General features: G+C 40.7%; 1 protein-coding gene across 3 annotated transcripts in view; it reads left to right on the top strand.

Annotated features, from left to right (window-relative positions):
• Positions 1 to 20,513, top strand: part of ZEB2 (zinc finger E-box binding homeobox 2) — a 134,533-nt gene that overhangs the window by 3,738 nt on the left and 110,282 nt on the right. The window lies entirely within an intron of this gene.

The raw sequence follows: 20,513 nt of genomic DNA, 5'->3' as shown, positions 1-20,513 counted from the left end.
CCTCTCCAGCAGGCTCTGGCCCCCAGGCCGGGGACTCAAGGAGTCACAGGGCGCAGTGAGACTTTTCCCGGCAGTTTCTACATGGTCTGGAGGAGCCCGTTATCCAGGCTGAGTCAGGAAGGAGGAAGGAGATGGGGGTTCGAGGGGCACACGCGATCAGAGGTGGGATATTAAGGGGGGGTGACAGTTTGGTAGGTCTATCTTGGAGAGAGCCAGAGAAGGGACGAGGGGGGAGAGAGAGAAACAGAGAGAGAGGAAGAGAGTGAGAGAGAGACCCCCTAGGTATTACCCCAAACAAAATCGTGGGAATAAAAGAGAAAAGTGATTGGCAAGACTGCGGAAGGCGCCTGGGGGAGGGGAGAGGGCTGGGGACTAGCGAGGGTGCCGGGGGTGGGGGTGGGGGAGCTGACGGAGGATAACTGAGTTTAAAAAGAAAGAAACCAACCCCCGAAAACAAACAAGCGAACGAGCGCCAGCCCAGACTCGGAAAGGAAACTTCTCGCTCCCCTCGCTCTCGCCTGATCACCCGGTGCCGGGCCGCGTAGACGCTCCCGAGGCAGGCGCGGGGACGCAGCGCCCACCCGGCCTCCCGGCCTCCGCAGCCCCAGCCCGCGCCTCTCGGGGACCGCCCGGGCCCACTTGGAGCAACTTTCCTCTAGAGAAGACAATTGTGCGCGCCCCCGGCCTGCCCCAGAGCTGCGCGGCGCGGGGAGGGGGCGGCTGGGGGCGCAGTGTGAGGTGCTGGAAGGAGCAAAACACAAAGACGAGAGAATTTTGATTAGAGACAAATGATGCTTCTCTCTCTCTCTCTCTCTCTCTCTCTCTCTCTCTCTCTCTGTCTCTCTCTCTGTGTGTGTCTAGGTTTTGTGTGTGTACGCGTGTGTGTGCGTGTGTGTGTCTTTTGCTTGTTGTGGTGGAGGTGTCGAACCATATGGGGGAGTGATAGAGGAATTTTAGTCAGAAACTGTTCGTTACGTTATCCTGCCTTTCCCCTTTGTGCTGTCTTTGATCTATTTGCTTGGCTTAGTATTACAGAAAAACAAGTACAATAATATATTCCGAGCTGCTTCCCCAAGATTCAGTTCAGGCTGCTGCTTTTTAAGTCTCTCCCTCTCTCTTTCTCCCTCTCTCTCTCTCTTAATTTAATTTTTTTTTCACTCTGGTGTCTGGCATTATTTAAGGTGGTCCTTACACAGGAGACCTCCCCTTCCCCATCTCTGAGTAATTTAGTAGACACTAAAATTACACCTAATGTCCCCCTCTCCTCTCTTGTGTTTCCTCTGTTCCTTTTATTAAATGTTGGTTATTGATTTTCTAAAATCAATGTCTGTTGTGGGGCTTTTTTCCCCCTCTTACAAGTATCTAAAGCACATTGCTGATCAACTGGATAACAAAAGCTTTGTGTCAAGGAAGCTTTTTTCCCCCTTCTCTTAAACAGTCATTTTTTTGAGAGAAAAGAGAATGAGATTTAAAACAAGGCTCCCAGAAGTGTTCTTTTGCAGGGAAGACTATTTAAAGTGTGCATTTCTTCTTGCCTTCCTCCTTCGGGATTTTGCCACCGTTGGCCAGCCTGGCCCTAGCAGTGAGGTCAGGCCAGAGCCCAGGTCTAAGGAAATAGAGGGATCCTGGCTTCCTGGGAACCCCTGAGGGACCTGGCAGAGAGGGAGGCCCGTTGGGGGCTTCGCAGGTGGAGTGGAGTGCCAGAGATGTCCGCAGTCATGGACACTGCAAGTATTTCCCCTCCACCCAGCCACTAACTTGGGAGAAACCTCCACATTCCGAAGTGGAAAGTTGAATTGCGCATTTTAAGGCATTTAGCCCAGATCCTGCACAGTTAACATCAAGCCTGTCTATTGCTTACAGCTTCTCTAACTTTGACTGTTACCTGTCTCTTTTTCCAAATAAGCTATGGGAAAACATGCTGTATATTGGTTGCTTGTCAGTGTTTTTCACTGGGTTTAATCTGACTGAGCAATGTTCTGGTTTTGAGAAGCAGGTAGAAGAGTGCTACCACCCCACCCCTTTTTCATTTTCTTTCTCATCAAACACGTATCCAATGCCTTTCCCTTTGGGAATTGCTAGGATTTATCTGAACTGAGTGGATTTTTCTTCTTTCCTGGATTCATGGAAAAGATGTCACTTTTGAGCTTGTGTCTTTGCTGATAACACTACATATGATGATGCTTATCAAAATCATATAGAAATTCCTGGACAGAAATAATGGCAATAATAATCGTAGAAGTAGAAGCTGGAAAGGATAAAAAGATGGTCATCCAGGAACCTAGAATGGCACTTTATATAATTTTAATGAAGTCAACAGTGTATATATAGACTAAGGCGACAAGGAGATAAAACGTGTAAAGCAGTGTGTGTGTTTGAAAGGCTGCTCAAGAACATGGGTTAGAAGACAATGCTGTGTACATTTAATAAAAAGGAAAGGAGAGGGAGGCAGTTGAAGAAAAATAAATGTACAAAGAGAGAAACAAGTATCTAAAATACAACCTTCCAGATTCTCAGGCTAGCAAGATGCCTGGCAGAGGCAGTGCCAGGGCCAACTTAACCCATAGCGGGCAGTCAGTCTCCTTTCCCCCACATGGAAAGGATGAAATCTCTTCCCAGAAAATAAGATGTGCAGGAGGAAAGAGGGAGTGGGGTGAGGGGGAAGGAGGCAAAAAGCGAGTTGCCCGCAGACAAGAATGTGTGTCGGTTTCAAGAAAGTTCAGTCAGATGATCCTCAGTCGCCTGACTCACTTTGTAACACTTTCACTGAAGCTGGAGAGGAGGGGGAAAACCCAGCCCCCCTTTTTCTTTCCCCTGATTATACCCCACTATCTCCACACAGCCTTGGAGTCAGAAATGAGCACTCGGAGCGGGAGATGCCCTGCTGCTGCTTGCCACCGGTGCGGCCCGTTTGTAACTTGCAAAGTTTGTTGCTTTTGCCCCTGATTCGGGCAGCTGGTCCTGGGATGCTCCTGCTTCCCTCCTACCTCCCACGGAGCCTGGGAAGAGGGGTCTGCCTCCCCATCCCGCCTTCCAGCATCAGTCTCTGAAAAATCTCACAGATACACGCGCGTTGTAGCAAAAATCAAATCCGGAAACTGCTTGTTTCAGAGAAAGGAATAAAGTTGTCTTTTAAAGGAAAACTGAATTAGGAGGAGAGAAAAAGGAAGTAGAAGAAGGAAAGAAACGTTAAATTTGATTTTTCTCCGGAGTTTCCACTAAAGGGTTGGGGACAGTGTGAAGGAGAAGGGGAGCTTTTTACAAATGCTTTTGGTCTCTGAATTTCAGTGGCAAAGAACAGGGATCAAGTTGAATGTTCTCAAGGCTTTGGATCCTAAAGGAGAAACAATCAGAAGAGCAGAAATGATTATCCCTGTTTAAAATAAGCCCTCACTCTTTACCACTTCCGTAAAGGAGTGGAGGTGCTAGTAGTGATGGTTAGAGGCAATGAGGGACAGAGAAGTTGCTCCTGTTTCAGAGATGCTTAAATGAAAAGGAAAGAAAATGCAGTCAACCCCTTCTCCAGGAGGTGACTCCTAGCTCTCCTTCTTGAGAGGTGAAGTTGGGATGGGGCAATGAGAGTCACACACACTTAGGAAAGTTTCCTTCGGATCACAGTCAGTCCAGACTTGGTTATCTTTGCAAAGTGTGGAAATCTTTGGCAAGTAGCTTTCTTCGTAAAGTTGATGAGCTTATAGGAAGCCTGTATTGCTGACTCTCAAAGCACTCGGGCAGCTTGTGTGGCAGGTACCAGTTCTGAGGGTGCTCCAAAGATATCCATCTCCATCCTTTTTTCTCTGTGGAGATCTTCTGCAAGTTTTGTCATGCTGCACACACACAAGGCTGGGGGCTATGTATCTAGGCTGATCTATTTGTTTTAGTTTGGTCTGGAAAAACTAAGCCAACTGGGGTAGAAACATGCTTTCCTTCGTAGCAGAGCCAGTAGGCTGGTAGTGTCCATAGAGTGACAGTCCACCAGGAGTAAGGGTGGGCTGAGAATTTTAAACTTTACATTGTTTCTCTGTTGCCAAATAGAAATAAATTCACATCTTCAACCATTTGTTCTCAAATAGAGTAAAACCATGATTAAAGTTCCCTGCTCAACTGCCATGTCATAGGTTTCAGTGTTTCCCTTCTTTCTTAATTTGCTTAAAGAAAATTCCAAGAGGTTATTAAAGACCTTGATGCCATATTGATAATATTTCCTGGGAAAAATGTGTATTTACCCTGAAGGTAGGAAAGGAGGGCGTTGCTAACCTCTCTAGCAGTGCCGCGTTTATTCTAAGATGTGGGAGATTCTTTTCCTTGCAACAGTTTTTGTCATCTGCATTCTTCCAAGGCTTTTAAGGTGCATTTTCTTCTGTGTGAAAGGAAATTCTTTGTCCTTTTCCTCTCAGCACCGTGGCTTCCCAAGGTGGACACTATTTTGTGCCTGTCACAGAGAGAGGGAGTGCAGGTTTGCAATGCTCACAGACAATTGATTGTCTGCCCTAATGTGTTTCATTTACATGTTTATAACGTCAATGGTGCTGGGGTGTCCACTGTACCATTCATTCCCGCATTCCCACAAGGGGGCAATTGTCTGAATGGCCAAGTCAGACACCTTTTTGATTGCTCTTTGGTTGTCTTTTCAGAGCAAAGAGATAAAGGAGGAAAATCTGTGATGCAGAAACACTAGTTGAAAATATACAGAATTAAATGTCACCACAAAAGCAGATGTTAACATAAGCCCAAATATGCTTTTTAGCCAAGATGTGAAGGTTGAAAAAAAACAATTCAGAGCAGAGGAAAGGATAATTTAAACCAATAAATATAGCCCTATTTCCCCTCTTTATTTCTTTTCTGTCTTTAGCAATCAGAAGATGAAATGTAATTTTCCTTTTCATTTTTAAGCCTTGAAACATCCAGGCACCTCCTCATTATTTGTATGTTTGCTGTGATTTGTGAATTTTGTATGTATTTACATAGCTCTGTTTATGCCAACAGCATCAGCTTACCACTTGGAAAATCTATTGAATGACTATTTGGGCTGTGGGGAGGGTAAACTTTTAAAAAGTAAGATCCAAGTATTTCTTCATCAAGCAGTTTTTAAAAGGAAAACGATAATAATCAGTAGCCTCCATGGAAGCCTTTGACTTAATAGCTATGTGCCAAATACTTTTATCTTGGGTGACAGTTGTGTCAGAGCGAAAGCTCTCAGGAAAAGTGTAACTAGTAGTTACAAAGTAAATAAAGGATTTCGTTTTAAGGTGTTCTGTAGTGTTTTTATGCTGTGCATGTGCATGTGTGTGTGTTGTGTTTCCTCTGAGGGAGGTAAGAAGAAAAGCCATCCATGCATGTATCTTTTGGCTTTTCTCTTCTTTCCGTTCCCCCCTACGTATTATGCATATACGTAGCCCACATGAATACACCTGTTTAAAAGAAAACCACAGTTCAGATGGTGCCTTGCTGGTTCATTTAGGAAACACAGTTATTAGAAGTTGGTCTGATTTCGCGTGCGGTCCATGAAGAGAGAAAATATCAACTCTTGTGTCATCTGGTGGGAGGCAAACGGGGGAAAAACTTTTGTAATTTTGTAGTAAATTAGAGAGGGGAAAAAAAATTGCCAGTCTGTGAAAAGATTTTTGCCTCTCCGGGAAGACACACACACACAGTAGCTGCACCGTTAGCTGAACCCCTGACACGGCGGTCTTTTGAATGCCTTAGGTATGATTTCACTTTCGCTCACATCAATGCTGACCTGAATGCCTTTCATATCTGATCCGCTGTGTCTCTCCCAGTAAACATCCCCTGAGGGGAGAACAAAGAAAGGAGCTCTTCTTCTTCTTAATCACAATTCAGCCCTTTCACCGCCGGCAGGCTCCATTTGCATTCTGCCACAGAAAGCCAAGATGAAAAGAAAGAGAGAGAGAGAGAGAGGGGGGAGAGAGAGAGAGAGAGAGAGAGAGAGAGAGAGAGAGAGAGAGAGAGACAGGCACAGGGTAGTAGCTGAGTAAAATAACTTAGGTGTTTGTGGCTGTTTGTTGGGCTTCCCCTAGTTACCAGCCTTATATAGCTGATGCTCCACCAGGCCCTGTCCCTCCTGACAGGCATATAGTGTTACAAGATGGCATGTCTGTACTATTCATGGCCACCCGCTCAACACTTGAGGTAAAAAGTGTCAGGAGGGGATCGAATTCTCCCCCAGAAGCCTGTTAGATTTGGGGTCAGGTGTGTGGACTTCCCGCCCTTAAGTGCTGCCTACAATTTGGCTTTAATAAGTCTGACTGTTTACCAGCGGACCAGAGAGGTGAGGGCCCTGGGGGTGGGAGGGACGGGCGAGCTGGAGACTGGGCCCCTGGTCTGGTTTCACTGACGGGTCCTCACACCCAGCCTGAACACACTGATAAATCCTCAGGAAAACTGGAAAAGACTTTCCTATTTTTCCCCCTGACTTTTTATGATAATTCATATTTTCAAATGAAAGGGGAAAAAAGCCAAGAAGAAACTCTCAAATGAGCCAAAAAGGAAAAAAAAAAATTCTCTGAAAAGAATTTTAGGGGGAAAAGTTGTGCTATTTTAAAAAGCTTTGAGGGCTGTAAAGTGCCACGTTTTTCACACCTTCTCCATACTTTTTTTTCAGATTTTTTTAGTATGTTTAACATTTGTGAGATGACAGCCTTTTTGTATCTCAAACTGGATGCTTCAGGATTTGTAGGGAGGGGTTGGTGGTATTCACGTTCTCTTGTGAGAGAAAGTTTGTGCCTAAAGGCCTCCTTCCTGGGAACTGTTTAAACCCTCGCAGGCAGACCTGTCAGGTTTTACTGTGTTATTTGCCACCATTTTCAACATGCAAAAGTAACATGCAGTTAATGGTATTGGAATGAAACCACAGCAAGAGCAGAAACCTCTCGTGACAACTTTTCAGCGACATTATCTTGCTCCTACACTGTCTTGTCTTTTTCTTCCCCTTTCTGAAACCACTTTTGAGATACCAGTAGTTTTCTCCCAACAATTAGATTAAGGATACAGTGCACTCACACACACACACACACACACACACACACACACACACAAACTTTGGAAGTGCAATCTCTTCCAACAGCAGAGTGAATGATTTGAAACGGGGGCTTTTCCAGTAGCTCTTGTGGAAGATTTCACTTATAAGAGCAAAACTAACGGATATATTAGAAGTTGTATGCGAACATGTGACACAGATTCCTGATTTTTTTTTCTTTTTCCCAGAAGATTTACAGAATTTACAAAAAGAGATTATCCCTACACCTTCCACCCCTCCTATCCACCCCCATGACCCAAGCAATGAAGGATTTAGGCAGATTTACTTCAGTAAACACCTTTGGACACTTGGGGGGAAAGTGGGAGTCTGTTTGCAAAAGGAGGCTTTTGTTAAGTGAGGTACTGGGATAATGCTTTACCAGGCAGCTGTGATATTAACCTACCCAGCAATGCGGGAACACTCTTTAACTCTTTGAGTGCCTGACCCCTTGCGCTCAGCAGATAAAATCCTGGCTCTCCAAAGACACTCAGAATTCTGGCTCTAGCAGTTTATTATTCAGACAAGTCTTATAGGCATGAAAACTGTTCAAGCTTTTAAAACAATGTGGTTTAATTAGATGAGGTGGACTTACATTGCTCATAAGCCCTCCAAATGGTGGTTTATAATTGGCAAGGGAAAAAAAAAAAAAAGATAGAGAAAAGGAATCAAGGCAGCACATTAAAAATTCCAGGAAATATCTTTAGAAAAGCTATTTTCATTTCTAGCTTTTAAAATATTAGACTACGGTAGCTAGAGGGAATGAAGCAGCTGGGGCCTCTCTCCTTCCTATAAAAGACACCAGAAGTTTGTGATGAAGAAAGGGGCTTCAACTTGAAAAGCTATGAGAGGCCAGTTCGGACAGTGATATGATCTCAGCCTTCGCATCTTTTCAAGGGGGAAGTACTGCCTATCTGTCCAAACCTGGGAGGTCATGTGAACCTCAGAGTCAGGGCCTCAGGCTGGCCGTTACCAACTTGAGACTTTCCAAAGCAAGCAGAGAGGCATTTATGAGGAAGGAGTTAATGGTTATTTTTTGCTGGGCACAAGAATAACTTTACAGGTGTTGCATTTGGGCTTAAATAAGATTGCCTTATTTAGTTTTGAAAAAGAGTGTAGGTGTCAACATTCGAGCAGCCACAAATGTGTGAGAAAGTAAAGGGTATGAGACATGACGGAATTAAAGGTGTTTGCTATGTTGTTACACCGTGTGTCAGGCTGCAAGCTCCCTTTGTCACAGCCTCCTGGTGATTTGACAGCGCAGATCTACTTCCCTTCTAGGTGAGACAGCATTTTTAAACTGGAGTTATAAATATGGTACGCCCTTCAAGTTGCACCCTGCCTCCCAGATCCGTGAATCCTATTTGAAAGCATCTTGCCCTGAGACACAATGAACAAACGCCCGTATACAAGGAGGCTGTGGGCTCGGGGGCCTGGGCAGCGCCAGCATCACAGTAGCTGGCATTGACTGTTGTTTGGCAAGAAGGTCCTCTGCCAAATCATCCAATAATTAAGTTTTATGTTATTTGTATGAACGACCAAGCATGCAGTATTCCTTTTCAAATCAAAGGGAGGCTTAAAATTACTTTTTGAACACTTTCAGACCATGGTCAGGTCACAGTTTGGGGGCTGAATTAAAATGATCTCATTCATGATCTAATTGAGGTTGGCAAAACCTTAGCAGTAGCAGGAGTACATAAATATAAATCAAAGACCAAAATTTAGCAAATCATATCATTTGCTAGAAATCTGCTCATGAATTATTCTCCGATTGCCAACCCAGAAGTTAAACTTTGTCTCCCCTCAGCAACAGTAACTGCACATATTTTTTCAGGCTTCTGACAGGAAAGTTAGAGGATCTGAAAAGAGAAAGGAGAAGGAAGATGATCACTGTGTCATCAGATATTGTGCATTTGTGACCCAAGAAACTATGAGAACTGATAAAGCCGTGTACGTTTACAGTGGGTGCTGCAGCCTTGGTTAGAAATTAATATGGGTTTCTGAAAACCAGACTTTGGAAGAGCAGGCAGCACAGACACATTAAGAGTGTAAGGGGAGCAAACGTTTCAAGAAGGGTCTGATTGTACTTTGCTTTCATTTTTTCAATTGAGGAATGTAATCATCATAATGATTCATGATTATTTACAAATTTAGTTTTATTACTGAGATGGGCCCAGGGATTCAAATTTGAAGTAGTGGTTAGAACTAGAAGACAATACGGAACTGTTAGTGTGCATATTCAGGTTACCTTTCATTCTTTCTTTCTTTTGAGTGCTGCTATAAAATTAAGACTCCAAATAACTTTTCCTATAATCTATGGGATTAAATGTCATATTCTATTGTATCTAATCCATTTTTAAGTTGTTCTGAATTTTTCTTGGTTGCTGTGTGTGATTTCATCTTAAACCCACACAGCACTTTACTATAAACTAGAAGAGGTCTAATTCTGCAGTTGAATCTTTTGAAGTTAAAATTTTAAATCCTGTGTAAAAGAAGATATTCTTTTAATCAAACAATAAACACAGAACTGGTAACTGGTCAGTTGGCCACCTTTATATATCACAAATATATGAAAGTATATTTTTAAATCTATCAGGATAAAGTAAGGTGGGAACTTTGAAAAATAATCTCAGGTGAGAGAGAGAGATGACCACATTCTTTTGGGAATAGGTATTTGTCATTAATGATTTCCTAAAATGTATTCTACATAAAAAAAAATCTGTAATGGATTCCTCTTTAATAGTTATGTTGCCCATATGACAACATAGTGATTTTTGTTCTTTATATACTGTTTCTTATTTTTTTATAACTCTAGGAAAGGTACTCCTGACAAGGTGATAGTCACTGCCTCCTCCCAAATAAGAAATAATCAGTAATAGATGAACAGATTAAAATATTGTGCTATATAAAATCTGAGACTTTTTTTCTTTCTCTCAAATGGATGAGTAAATTTCAAGGAATTCAGTGTCCAAGTGATCTATAAAGGTAATATATATGTTTCACTGTTTCTTAGTTTAAGAAAGTATTTATTGTCTTGTATATCCAAGTAACTGTAATCAAGGAAATTGCAATTGCCTATTCTTGGAAGTACCTATGTTTCTATTTTAGACACCATGAATATCAATGGAAGTGTTTCACATCATGAGAATTCTCAGTTTTAAGAGGTGAGGTTTATATATAAGGAACTCAGTAAGCTGTGTTTTCATAATAAATAGACCCATTAAGAGGGAAATATCTCTGAGCAAAACGGTTGTCCTCTAAAGATTTCCCATCACCTTTGCTCTGCTGATGGGAATTTGAAAACTAAATACAGCCCGTGTGCACACATTCCCACATGCACACAAACACAAATGCACCCTAGGATCCAAACTCTGAGAATTTTCCTCTTTAACTTTCACTACAGTCATCTAGCTTGTGAATGAAATACACTTAAACAAAAATAGTAGAGGCGAAGAATTAATGTAGATTCTTGTCTAGTAGGATTTATTGTAGGGGGGAAATGTGTTCCCTATGTCACATGACTCTTACGAAATTTACACCTATTAATCTAAGCTTTAAGTGTATTATTTAGGATAAATTACTAGTTTTGTGCTTTTGTACTGTTTTCTCGCATTTTCCTTCAGTATAACCAATCTTAACACAGATTATCCTAAACTGATTGCAAATTATTTTGGTTTTTAAAACAGTATTCTGGAGTCCTGAATAAAGATGGTATTTTAAAGTAGTGTTTACAACATATAGAAGAAAAAAGGGTGCGGGAGATTTAAAACTATACTGAACACTTAGAAATGTGTGGAGTTTTATACTTGTGCAGATAAGTGTGAGGTAGCCTTGCCCTGTGAAACCAAGACCACAAATGATACGTGTCAGTAGGTTCTTTGATAGGGCTTCTGGCCACAGTGTTTTTGTGCTGTCAAACTGCTATGTTGAACAAACACCTCCTGTGGGACAGAGTGATAAATGCAGAGACAGGCTGGCTTCAACCAGTCTCAGCAACCTCCTCAACCACACCCCCCACTCCCAGCCCACCTCCCACCTCCCACCATCCAGCCACCTCCCATCCCACTTTGCCCCTTTACCTGAAATTCACATTTACGTAGAGGTGCCCAGGGTTTTTTTAAGGTGTCAGTGGTGAGTAATTGTTGATACTCCCCAAATCTTATGAATCAGTACTCTGAAACTGCAGGCAAAGTCCTTTTTCTGGCAGGCTTTATCTAGTCTTTTTAAATGGAACTGGACTGAGCTTCTAAACTTTTGCCAACTTGAACTTTTTCCACCTTTGCTTAATCACTTGAAAACCACTTGCTTTCCTTGTCTTTCCCCCAGTCGCTTGAGTTTTATTTTCTAATGTTCAAGCTATTACATTGTGCAACACAGACAAAATTTTGCCTTAAAAAATCCAAACACTATTACCTCCTACTTTTCACTTTCTAGCATTCTTTTAGGGCTAACATTTCAAATGTGTAGTCAACTGGATTTTTGTGGGTTTTTTTTTCTTCTTCTCTCTCGAAGCCATTATTCTCTGGCTAAAACCTGTTTACTGGTGCCTTTGTGTGTGCGTTTTCTTCCCCCTACATTAAATGAATTTCCATCTTCTACTTCTGCAATCTCTAAGAAATAGATAAACCATTATATTTTTTCCCTGCTCGTATTTTAAAGTGGTGATCCTGACAGCAGGACGATTATTGCACTTTATGTTTTAGTGGATGTTTGCTGTTGCTAGTTACAGCAACACTTATCATAAGACAGCAAGAAAAGAGTAGTCCCTGGTAATTAAAGTAATGAAATATTCATTTACTCTACCTTTTCTGTAGTCTCACAAATTAGGCTGCTACATTTAATGCCTGCACTGCCTCTGTTTTTATTATAATGGCAGCTTTCGCATCTGCAATTAGGACTAATTCTGACAGTTACAATTTCTGAGGGATGGTAAACAGTGAACGAGATGTGCAGCAGAGGTATTACACGTGAAAAGCCCTTGTCTCTTTAACCTTGTTGTTTTTTTTCTCGCAGAGGTTACCTTTTCCCGATGGTGCAAAATCGACTTGACATAACTGTTCATCAGTTTCAGGGTTTTCCCTGGAGGTATTTGCATCAAATCAGCCCAGTCAAGCTTCAAGTTGAAATTGGCAGGCCAGAAACTCACAGGGTAGAGACTGGAAAAGAGACAGCCAAAGTACAGGCAGCAAACTGACAGCAGCAGAGTGAAAGACAGAGGGGTGGGGGGAGGTTGAGAGCGAGAGCTTTTCAACTTTAGTGTGCGGGAAATCTCAGCTCCTCCTGTACTGATCTCAGCAGCACCGTTTCCTGAAGGAGCTTGAAAGGTTGAGATTCAGAACACCTTCAGATAATTCTTACCACTAGGGCTCACCAGCCTTGCTCTGGGGGTGTGTTCTCACTTAATCTGATTGGATGCCTAAAGAGGAGTGGGCACACTTAATTAAACGGAAGGAAAGTTCTGAGGCACCTCCCCAGCACTTATTAAAGCTTGAAAGCCAAATCTCATGATCAGTGTTATAGGAGGAAATTAAGGTGGTTTGGTTTTTTTTTTTTTTTTTTTTTTTTTTTTTTTCTCCTACTTGTTAACTTGTAGGAAAGTGAGCAATCCCTCTCTTTACCAGGTTTGTTTTCTTGGGGGTTCTCTTCTGAGCAGATTAAATGTTCACAGAGACTAGAGCTCAGGGGACTGTCCATTCAAAAGCTAGTGCATTCTGGCTAACAAAAATCCAGTAAAAGTAACAAAAATTATATTTGAAGAGCTACTCCTTTGAATAACATGGGTTTGCAAGTTCTCTGTCAAATAATGCCCTACTATCCTGGTAACATGAGAACATGTATTAAGTTGTTTAAAAGGTCAAAAAACATGGCAAAACCTTAAAATTTCTAAGATACTCAACTTTTACTCTCAACAAGATCACTTTAAGAAAAATTCTATGATTGCAAAACTTTTATAATTGCTTTTACAAAGAAAACAAATATGAAAAGTGTTTCCTTTGCTTAGGGAACATTTTTTCTCCTTGATGTCTTAAAAAAAAAAAAAAAAAATTGTCATCCTTCCCTGTCTCTTCTAACTTTGGAGTGGGAGGGGGCTGGTGTTTTTACTAGATGATTTAAAATCCTCCTCACTTTCCAACTAGACTTGGGGGTCGAATAAGCCCTTGCTTTCAAATCGTCTTCTAGCTCTGTGTATGACAGGCATTGGCTGATCTGCTGATGCCCATTCGACAGGCACTGTTGAACTAAAGTGGTGTGACGGCACAGTTTTGTTAAGCTGTGAACAAAGGGCTGAAGATGCATTGCTGGCATCATCCATGTGCATATTGGCCTTGTCACAGTTTTGCTTGATTTAATGCTCTGTTTATTCCTAGATATTAAAACTTAAATTCTGAACAATATGTTTTCAAATACTACATACCAACTTTATTTTAAAAGCTTTAACTTGGAGGACCCTAGGGTCCATTTGCTCATCCAGTTTCTGTGTAGCCAACATTAAAACACAGCTTTGGAAATAAATAGATTGCCAGTAGCCTCTTAGCTGTTATCCATTTAAAAATGGGATTCCAGTCTTTAAAAGTCTTATTAGGATAAAAGATTTATTTTTCTTTGATCATTGGTTGAAAGTCATTATTTATTTCCAACACTGGATTGTCACCTAAATTCCTAAGGAAGAGTTACCTTGTGTGTACATAGTGCAGTCAGAGTAGACTTTTTAAAGTGACAAATTATTAAAGAGATAATCAGTAATAAAAGAAAGCATTTATAAATACCTATAAGGGTAGGCATATCACCACTGACAGAAAAAAAAAAAAATCCAGGGAGTTTATGTTAAAGTGAGCCCTATTTAAGAGATAGCAGAAGAATTAAGATTGAGACTTGAAAATAAAATAATTGTTATGAAAATCCCTGTTCCAGAGGCAACAGCTCACCCATCCAAAGAAATCTTAAGTTTGGTACTAAATTTAGATTCCAGCGCCCCGTTGAATGTGTCTTGAGCTTTATCTGTGCTGGGTTTTTGTTCCCCCTCCGCCTCTCTTTCCACTCTTCAGGTTTGCTTCGAGTGTTTGCTAAGAGATTAGTTAGCAAGTTTATATTGAGGAGGTAGCCATGGGAGGCAGCTCTCTGCTTGAAGGAACGCGCAGTGGGTCAGAGTGAGAAGATACAGGGAGCTAAGACTGACTAAGGCCTGGGATCAGGTACTTTATTTTCTCTCAAAGACAAACCGCCCGTAGAAAGGTTGGTGGGATGGCATCTGCCAGCAGGAGCACAGATGTTACCACTTTTAGAAACTTCCAAACAAGCATTATTGCTGGAACAACTTTATGAAAAAAAAAATCTGCTGCCAGAATACTCCCTTTTCATTATGTAAAGAGGCTATAATTTGAGATATTCAAGGTTATTTTTACCTCCATTCATAAAACAGCATCTTTCTTGAGAGCTGTTACGAGTTAGGTGAGGAAGGTGGCAAAGGAGAGAAAAATACTCAGCAGCCTAAAAGTATTGCTGCTGCTAATAACCGGTGAGACTGCACTAAGAATCTGAAATGGAATCTCCAGGGTAAAACACATCCACATTTCTGCCTGCCCTAAGTGTGCTTTCTTAGCAGTGACTGAGATGAATTGCCCATTTCTTTTCAGTGGTAGTTTTTCTCCATGTTCAGTTATCCCAAATAATTCCCACCGCCAGAAAGAGTGATACAGGTAGGGGTGGCTAGGAAAGAATAAGCCTTTATTGCTAGTTTTGTATAACGTCAGGCATGAGAAAGACATTTGCTAACAGCATAGATTGCAAGACTCTCTGGCCTGTTCTCTTAGTTTCATGAGAAAATTTTGTTCAGTCCCATAGGTGTGAACAAGATTTAGACATGTCATCTCCAACCTGGAAAAGAAGAGAGCTTTTAATATATTAATGGGGCAGATTCTTACTTAATATATGAAGTGAATTTTGGCATCAGTTTGGGGTTTCCTACTAATACTTTGTTACCAACTGTTTATGGAAGAGACAAACGGCAGTCCATCCAAATAGTCCTCCTGCCCCAACCCCCAACCCCCATCTTGATATTAACTGCTTTGTCCTATCAGTTCATAACATTCTATCTTTAAATTGCTCTAAATGAAACCATAATTCTAGTTATGTTTTATAACAAATCATTGGCTAGGACCAACATGACTTCTCACCTTTTAATGAACTGTTCTACTTTAGAATCTTCTAAGGAATAGAGTGTAAAAAGAAGCAAAGCAGGAGATGCAGAGGTCTCGTAAATAGTTTCCTTTGAACATCCACAATTGCTTACGTGGCCTTTTCCCCTTTTTTCCAGGCTGGCAGAAATGGCCTAGCCCAGGACTCATCCAAGTGAGCACATTTCAGAACGACTCATTGGATGATTGGAGGGAGACACAAGCCCTACGACACCAATGCAGTGTGTTAATGGAGAAAGTTCCTGAGATTGGGAGTGGGTGTGACATTAGGCTAGGGTATTCCTGAAGGGCTCTAATTCATGTGAGAATAGTAAGTGTAGATCTTCCAGCTATCAGTTAGCATAAGATTTCATAAACAAGTACTGATGGCTCTTTCCCCCCACTACCCCCCGCCCCATCCAGTTTCTAGCTGAGTGAGGAACAGGCTCTGCTTCGTATAAAGAAGATCTTTGAATTTATCTGCAATGAGGTACAGCTTTAATGATCTGTATCTGCAAGCCAGGAGCATGAATGTGATCTTATTGTATCATAGTGTAGAGATGAGATAGGCCTAGCGCTACAGCACACCAGTGCATTGTGCCTGGGTGTCGGGAACAATCCTTCCATTTCCAAAGCAGCAACTCTTTATTTTTCATCATTGTTTCTTTACCTCACTTGTGTGCTCCTTGTGATACAGATCTGAGTGAGTTGTGCAAGCTTCAGACTTGCCAGCCCCCAGCTCCCATGCCTAGTACAGAGTAATTCATAAACTTACCATATTAGACTATCAGATTGAAACCAAGGGTTTCTACTGTGGTGGAATTGGAAAGCCCATTGTTTTGATTATCATTTCATCAGCCCCAACTGATACTAGTATGCTCAAGGAAAACATACTTCAGTTACAGTTGATTTTCAGATTCCAAAATGGTGCTGCAAAGCCTGTGCATCTCTAATTATATTTTATGCTAGGCTGTGCAATACCAAAATATACGCCGCAGCAATCAGTGAGTGAACAGTATCAATCAATTTGTAAACAGATGAAGTCACTCATTCCCAAACTGGTTTTCCAAAAACAATTACTAAATTACAATAGAAAAAAATTGTACAGTTACTGTATTTGTGTGCTGTGTTACAATCAACATACCAGGGAAACAAAACAATTTAATGCAGAAAAATCATCATTCATCTACATTATAATTGCTTCTTTTTCACATCTACAGGGCGGTTAATTAAAATTGTGATTAAATGCGGTCGCGCTGCCTAAGATGTCTTGCCCAAAACAGGTGGTACAGAATTTAAAAGTAAAAAAAATGTAATTAGCATTGGAAATTGAGAAATTGCCTGTAAGAATCAGTGTTAATTTCAGTCAGTGATGAGGTAATTTATAAATGAATGCAGTGGAGGCTGTGCAAATGCACAATTGCCTTCCTTGCCATTCTTAGCATTCTCAGCATGCAGGTGAAAATGTTTTCAAAATATTGAGGTAATTTGAAAATCAATCCATGCATTCTGTATCTTTTTTCTCCCATTTGTACCAAATGCTGAACAAATGCTGCCATAGATGGCACAATCCATCAGTTTTTTACTTTCTAAAAGCAATGCTGCACATATTTTAGACCTAGATTAAGAAATATAACAACACAAATTGCAAGCCCAAAATTGTTACACGGGTCAAAATTGTACACCTGAACTTCTGACTAATGGAGATTTGTTTGGCTGTGAAATGCTCCCATCAATAAAATGGAGACATGGAGGGAAATCTTTCCATGGTATAGGTAGTACAAACAGAATAACTATTAACCAATCCAATAAATACTTGAGATTAAATTTTTAAAGTTTAAGGAAGTAACAGAAAATTTATAATAAGGCCGATATTTTTCTCAGAATCTTGAACTGCAACTTTGTTATTCCATCTAGAAACATCTAAAACCAGTTAATAAAGTTATCGCTAGAAAAAATGTTTCCAGAAATTAACTGTTTTTCAATGTCATCTTTCCTTTCAACAAAGATGCAACTTTCTACAAAACGTTACACTATCAACTTATTTCAAGGATTCTATTGGCACCAGTGGATTTTATAGATTAGATACGAGTTAAAAATTATTTCTATTTATACTATATTTTTACTATTAAACCACTGGGCTTTTAAAATCTTTTAATAGAAGAAATATAACTTTTATGTGCTTATTCTGACCCTCTGAACAATATGAATTTAAGATATTTTAATAATGAATTGAGAATATGGGGTTTGAGTATCTGGCTTGATACCACTGGAGTTAAGAGACTTTGGGGGGCTTTTCGAGCATCCTCTTCTGTGTTTGGCATTCTGCAAAATGATCTCTCCATATAAAACTCATCCTAAGAATATGCTTATTTCATTGTGGCAGATCAATCTGATAATCAAATTCTCGCATGTAAAATATTCTATGTGTTTTTTACTGTTTCAGGCAGAAATCAATAATTTCATTTCACTCTGAAGTTATGCTTTTAGGTAACATTGACATTTTGGGGAGATAGGTGAAAAATAAGGAATACTGTATCTCTGGGAATGTCTTCTTTATTCATTCATTCATTCATTCATTTTTAGAGACAGGGTCTCACTCTGTGGTTCATACTAGAGTGCAGTGGCACCATCCTAGCTCACAGCAGCCTGAGATTCCTGGGCTCAAGGGATCTCTGGGAGTATCTTTCTATCCTCTGATTTCAGGCCTAGTTTCGGGCCTTCCCTTATGACCCTTCCTGATCGTTTTTAGGACACAAATGAAAAGTGCAAGTTAGAGGTGACAGCTCAGCTGGTTGTTCCAAGTGGCATGCTGTCATTTCTTTCATATTTAAATATGTTTCCCATTTAATATTACAAGTAGAAATAAAATGAGACCCCTAAATGGGGGAAACTGAAAGGTCACCAGTCACCTCCATGATCCCTCTCCTTTCACCAGCTCTTGCCTCCCACTAACTGTGATGATGACGATTTCATATACCTTCAGCGAGGGTGGGTGCAGACTTCATCAAAGAATGGCTTCCTGGATTTCCTTCAGGACCTGTGAACATAAGATCTGCAACCACATGGGGCTTGGCTCAAATTTCAGCAGAGTGGTGGGATGGAGGAGGTATTATGACGTTCTCCAGGCTGCACTGGTTCTGAGTTTACAAGGGGTCACAAAGGTTAGAGAATCACAGATGTCAATAGAGCGCCAGGACCTTCCTACCCCTTGAAATATTTGCAGTAGAAATCTTACCTCTTTACATTTGGTTCATAGTGCCCTATGAGCTTAGCAGGGCAATGTGGAGTTACTTGGGAGATGCCACCAATGGTGTGTGTGTGTGTGTATATATATAATATTATATATAATATATAGATAAAATATTATATATAAATATATAATATATTTACACTATATTTTTATTATATATTATATACTATTTTATATACATAATATATATGTTGAGAATGGCATATACGTATGTTGGCAGTGTCTTTTTATACAAGCTCCCTCCACCACGTGTCATCTCTGTACTCTTACAGAGTCATCAGGATTGTCAGAAAAGGCCTGGACTACATGCCTAGCCCAGCACAAGATTGGCATTTTTAAAGTCCTTTTTTGTTTCAAAGTTTGCCATGTGAGCTTAACTCAATTCATTCTGCTATTATTATAAGCATCACCTCTTTGAAGCTGATGTCAGATTCATGAAAGAAAAATGTACATATTCTTTTTCTACTCAGGGCTTCTTTCACCTTTATTCCTGAGGGTGATCAGAGCTTTGCATTGTAAAAAAAGAAAATTTTTGTCATCGCACAATAATTGAAAAGTATGTCATCAGGTCCTTTCTAGGTCTTCCTGTGGTATGTCAGCAGAAAATTACAGTATTTGTTCATTTTGCATTAATTGCATACCTACTATGTGCAGGCTCTAGCTAAGGCTATGGATCAAAAAATGGATGCCAGAGCCTGGGCCCCTGAGGAGCTTACTGTCTAGTGGGAAATGGGGGTGCGTTTCAGATCTGATGAAAATGTGGTAAGTGCCACAAAGAACTTTGTACCCAATACAGAGAGAGTACAGAGGATGGCACAACTAGATCTGGGAGCAGGTGGTGAGGGGAGACTTCATGGCAGAAGTGACTTTTGACGTGACTGTTGTTATACAACATGGATTTCACCAGCGAGTGAGGGCACGGCACACTAGGCTGAGAGGATGGCGTGTACAAGCCAGGAGAAAGGGTGAACAGCGCAGGCATTGTCAGCCAACTGAGATGTCTGAAACACAGGGCATGAGCAAAGAGGATGAGCTTGATTTGAGTCTGCAAAGGTGGTCAGGGAGCAGAAGAATCTCCTATCCCGTATTTTTGGCTTATATCCAGTAAATAGGTGATGGTGAGCTTGCGAACCATGTTTTAAAGAAGAGTGACATGATTGTATTTGCATTTCAGTGGCATGTCTCTGGCAACTGTACGAAAGATATTATCATCTAACGTTTGTTGAGTACTTATCAATGTGCTAGGACCTGTGCTAAGAATTTTGCCTATGTCATCGGATGTCACCCTGACAATAATGCTGTGAAATGGGTACTATTGTTTTAATACTATTTTTACTGATGAGGAAATTAAGGTTTAGAAAGGGCATGAACCTGGAGTCAGGAAGAAAGTCTACGGTTAAATGTTACTGTAATCATGGAATTTCTAGAATTACAAGCAACACAGGCAATAATGATCATTGACTAGAAGGACATTTGGAAAAGAAAACCCAGCATTTGAAAAGGAGTGAGGCAGTTTGATTCTGTTTCCCTGAGTGAACAGTGAGACTAAGTGGGGTGTAAGAATGTTTCATCCACAAAATTTATTTTTTCTTTCATCACTATGTCAGTTTGAAAAAGAAAATAAAAAATGGTTGTTGATTCTCAAGAAACTAATCCTAGAATGTGCTTTGGGAGTTTGGAAAGAGATGGTTAACATACAACCCTTCAAAACAGTGGAGTTTGGTAAACCCTGGAACACTGGTCTTGCTGATTTAATTCATGACATTAAGGCCTTCTTCGGCCTTATGAGGAAGCAGATGAAAATAATCCTTTTGTGATGACTGTTTTCCCCCTTTTCTGATTTAACTCTTCCATTGCCTAAGACTCACTAATTCTCAAACTTCTAAATTCTCCACACTGACTTATCTTTGCTATCCCATGGCAAGCCCTAAAGCTGCTAATGTTTTGTAACAACTATGTGACAAATTGTTGTGCTTTTATTCAGGTCGGACATCTTTGCCAGCCTTGCTTGTTGTGTTTTCTGTTTGGCTGTGTCATGGGACCAAAGGTGCCT

This window comes from Chlorocebus sabaeus, chromosome 10 (assembly GCF_047675955.1).
Source record: "Chlorocebus sabaeus isolate Y175 chromosome 10, mChlSab1.0.hap1, whole genome shotgun sequence".
NCBI lineage: Eukaryota > Metazoa > Chordata > Mammalia > Primates > Cercopithecidae > Chlorocebus > Chlorocebus sabaeus.
Note: the sequence above shows the minus strand (reverse complement) of the source record. Positions and strands in the feature narration are given on the sequence as shown.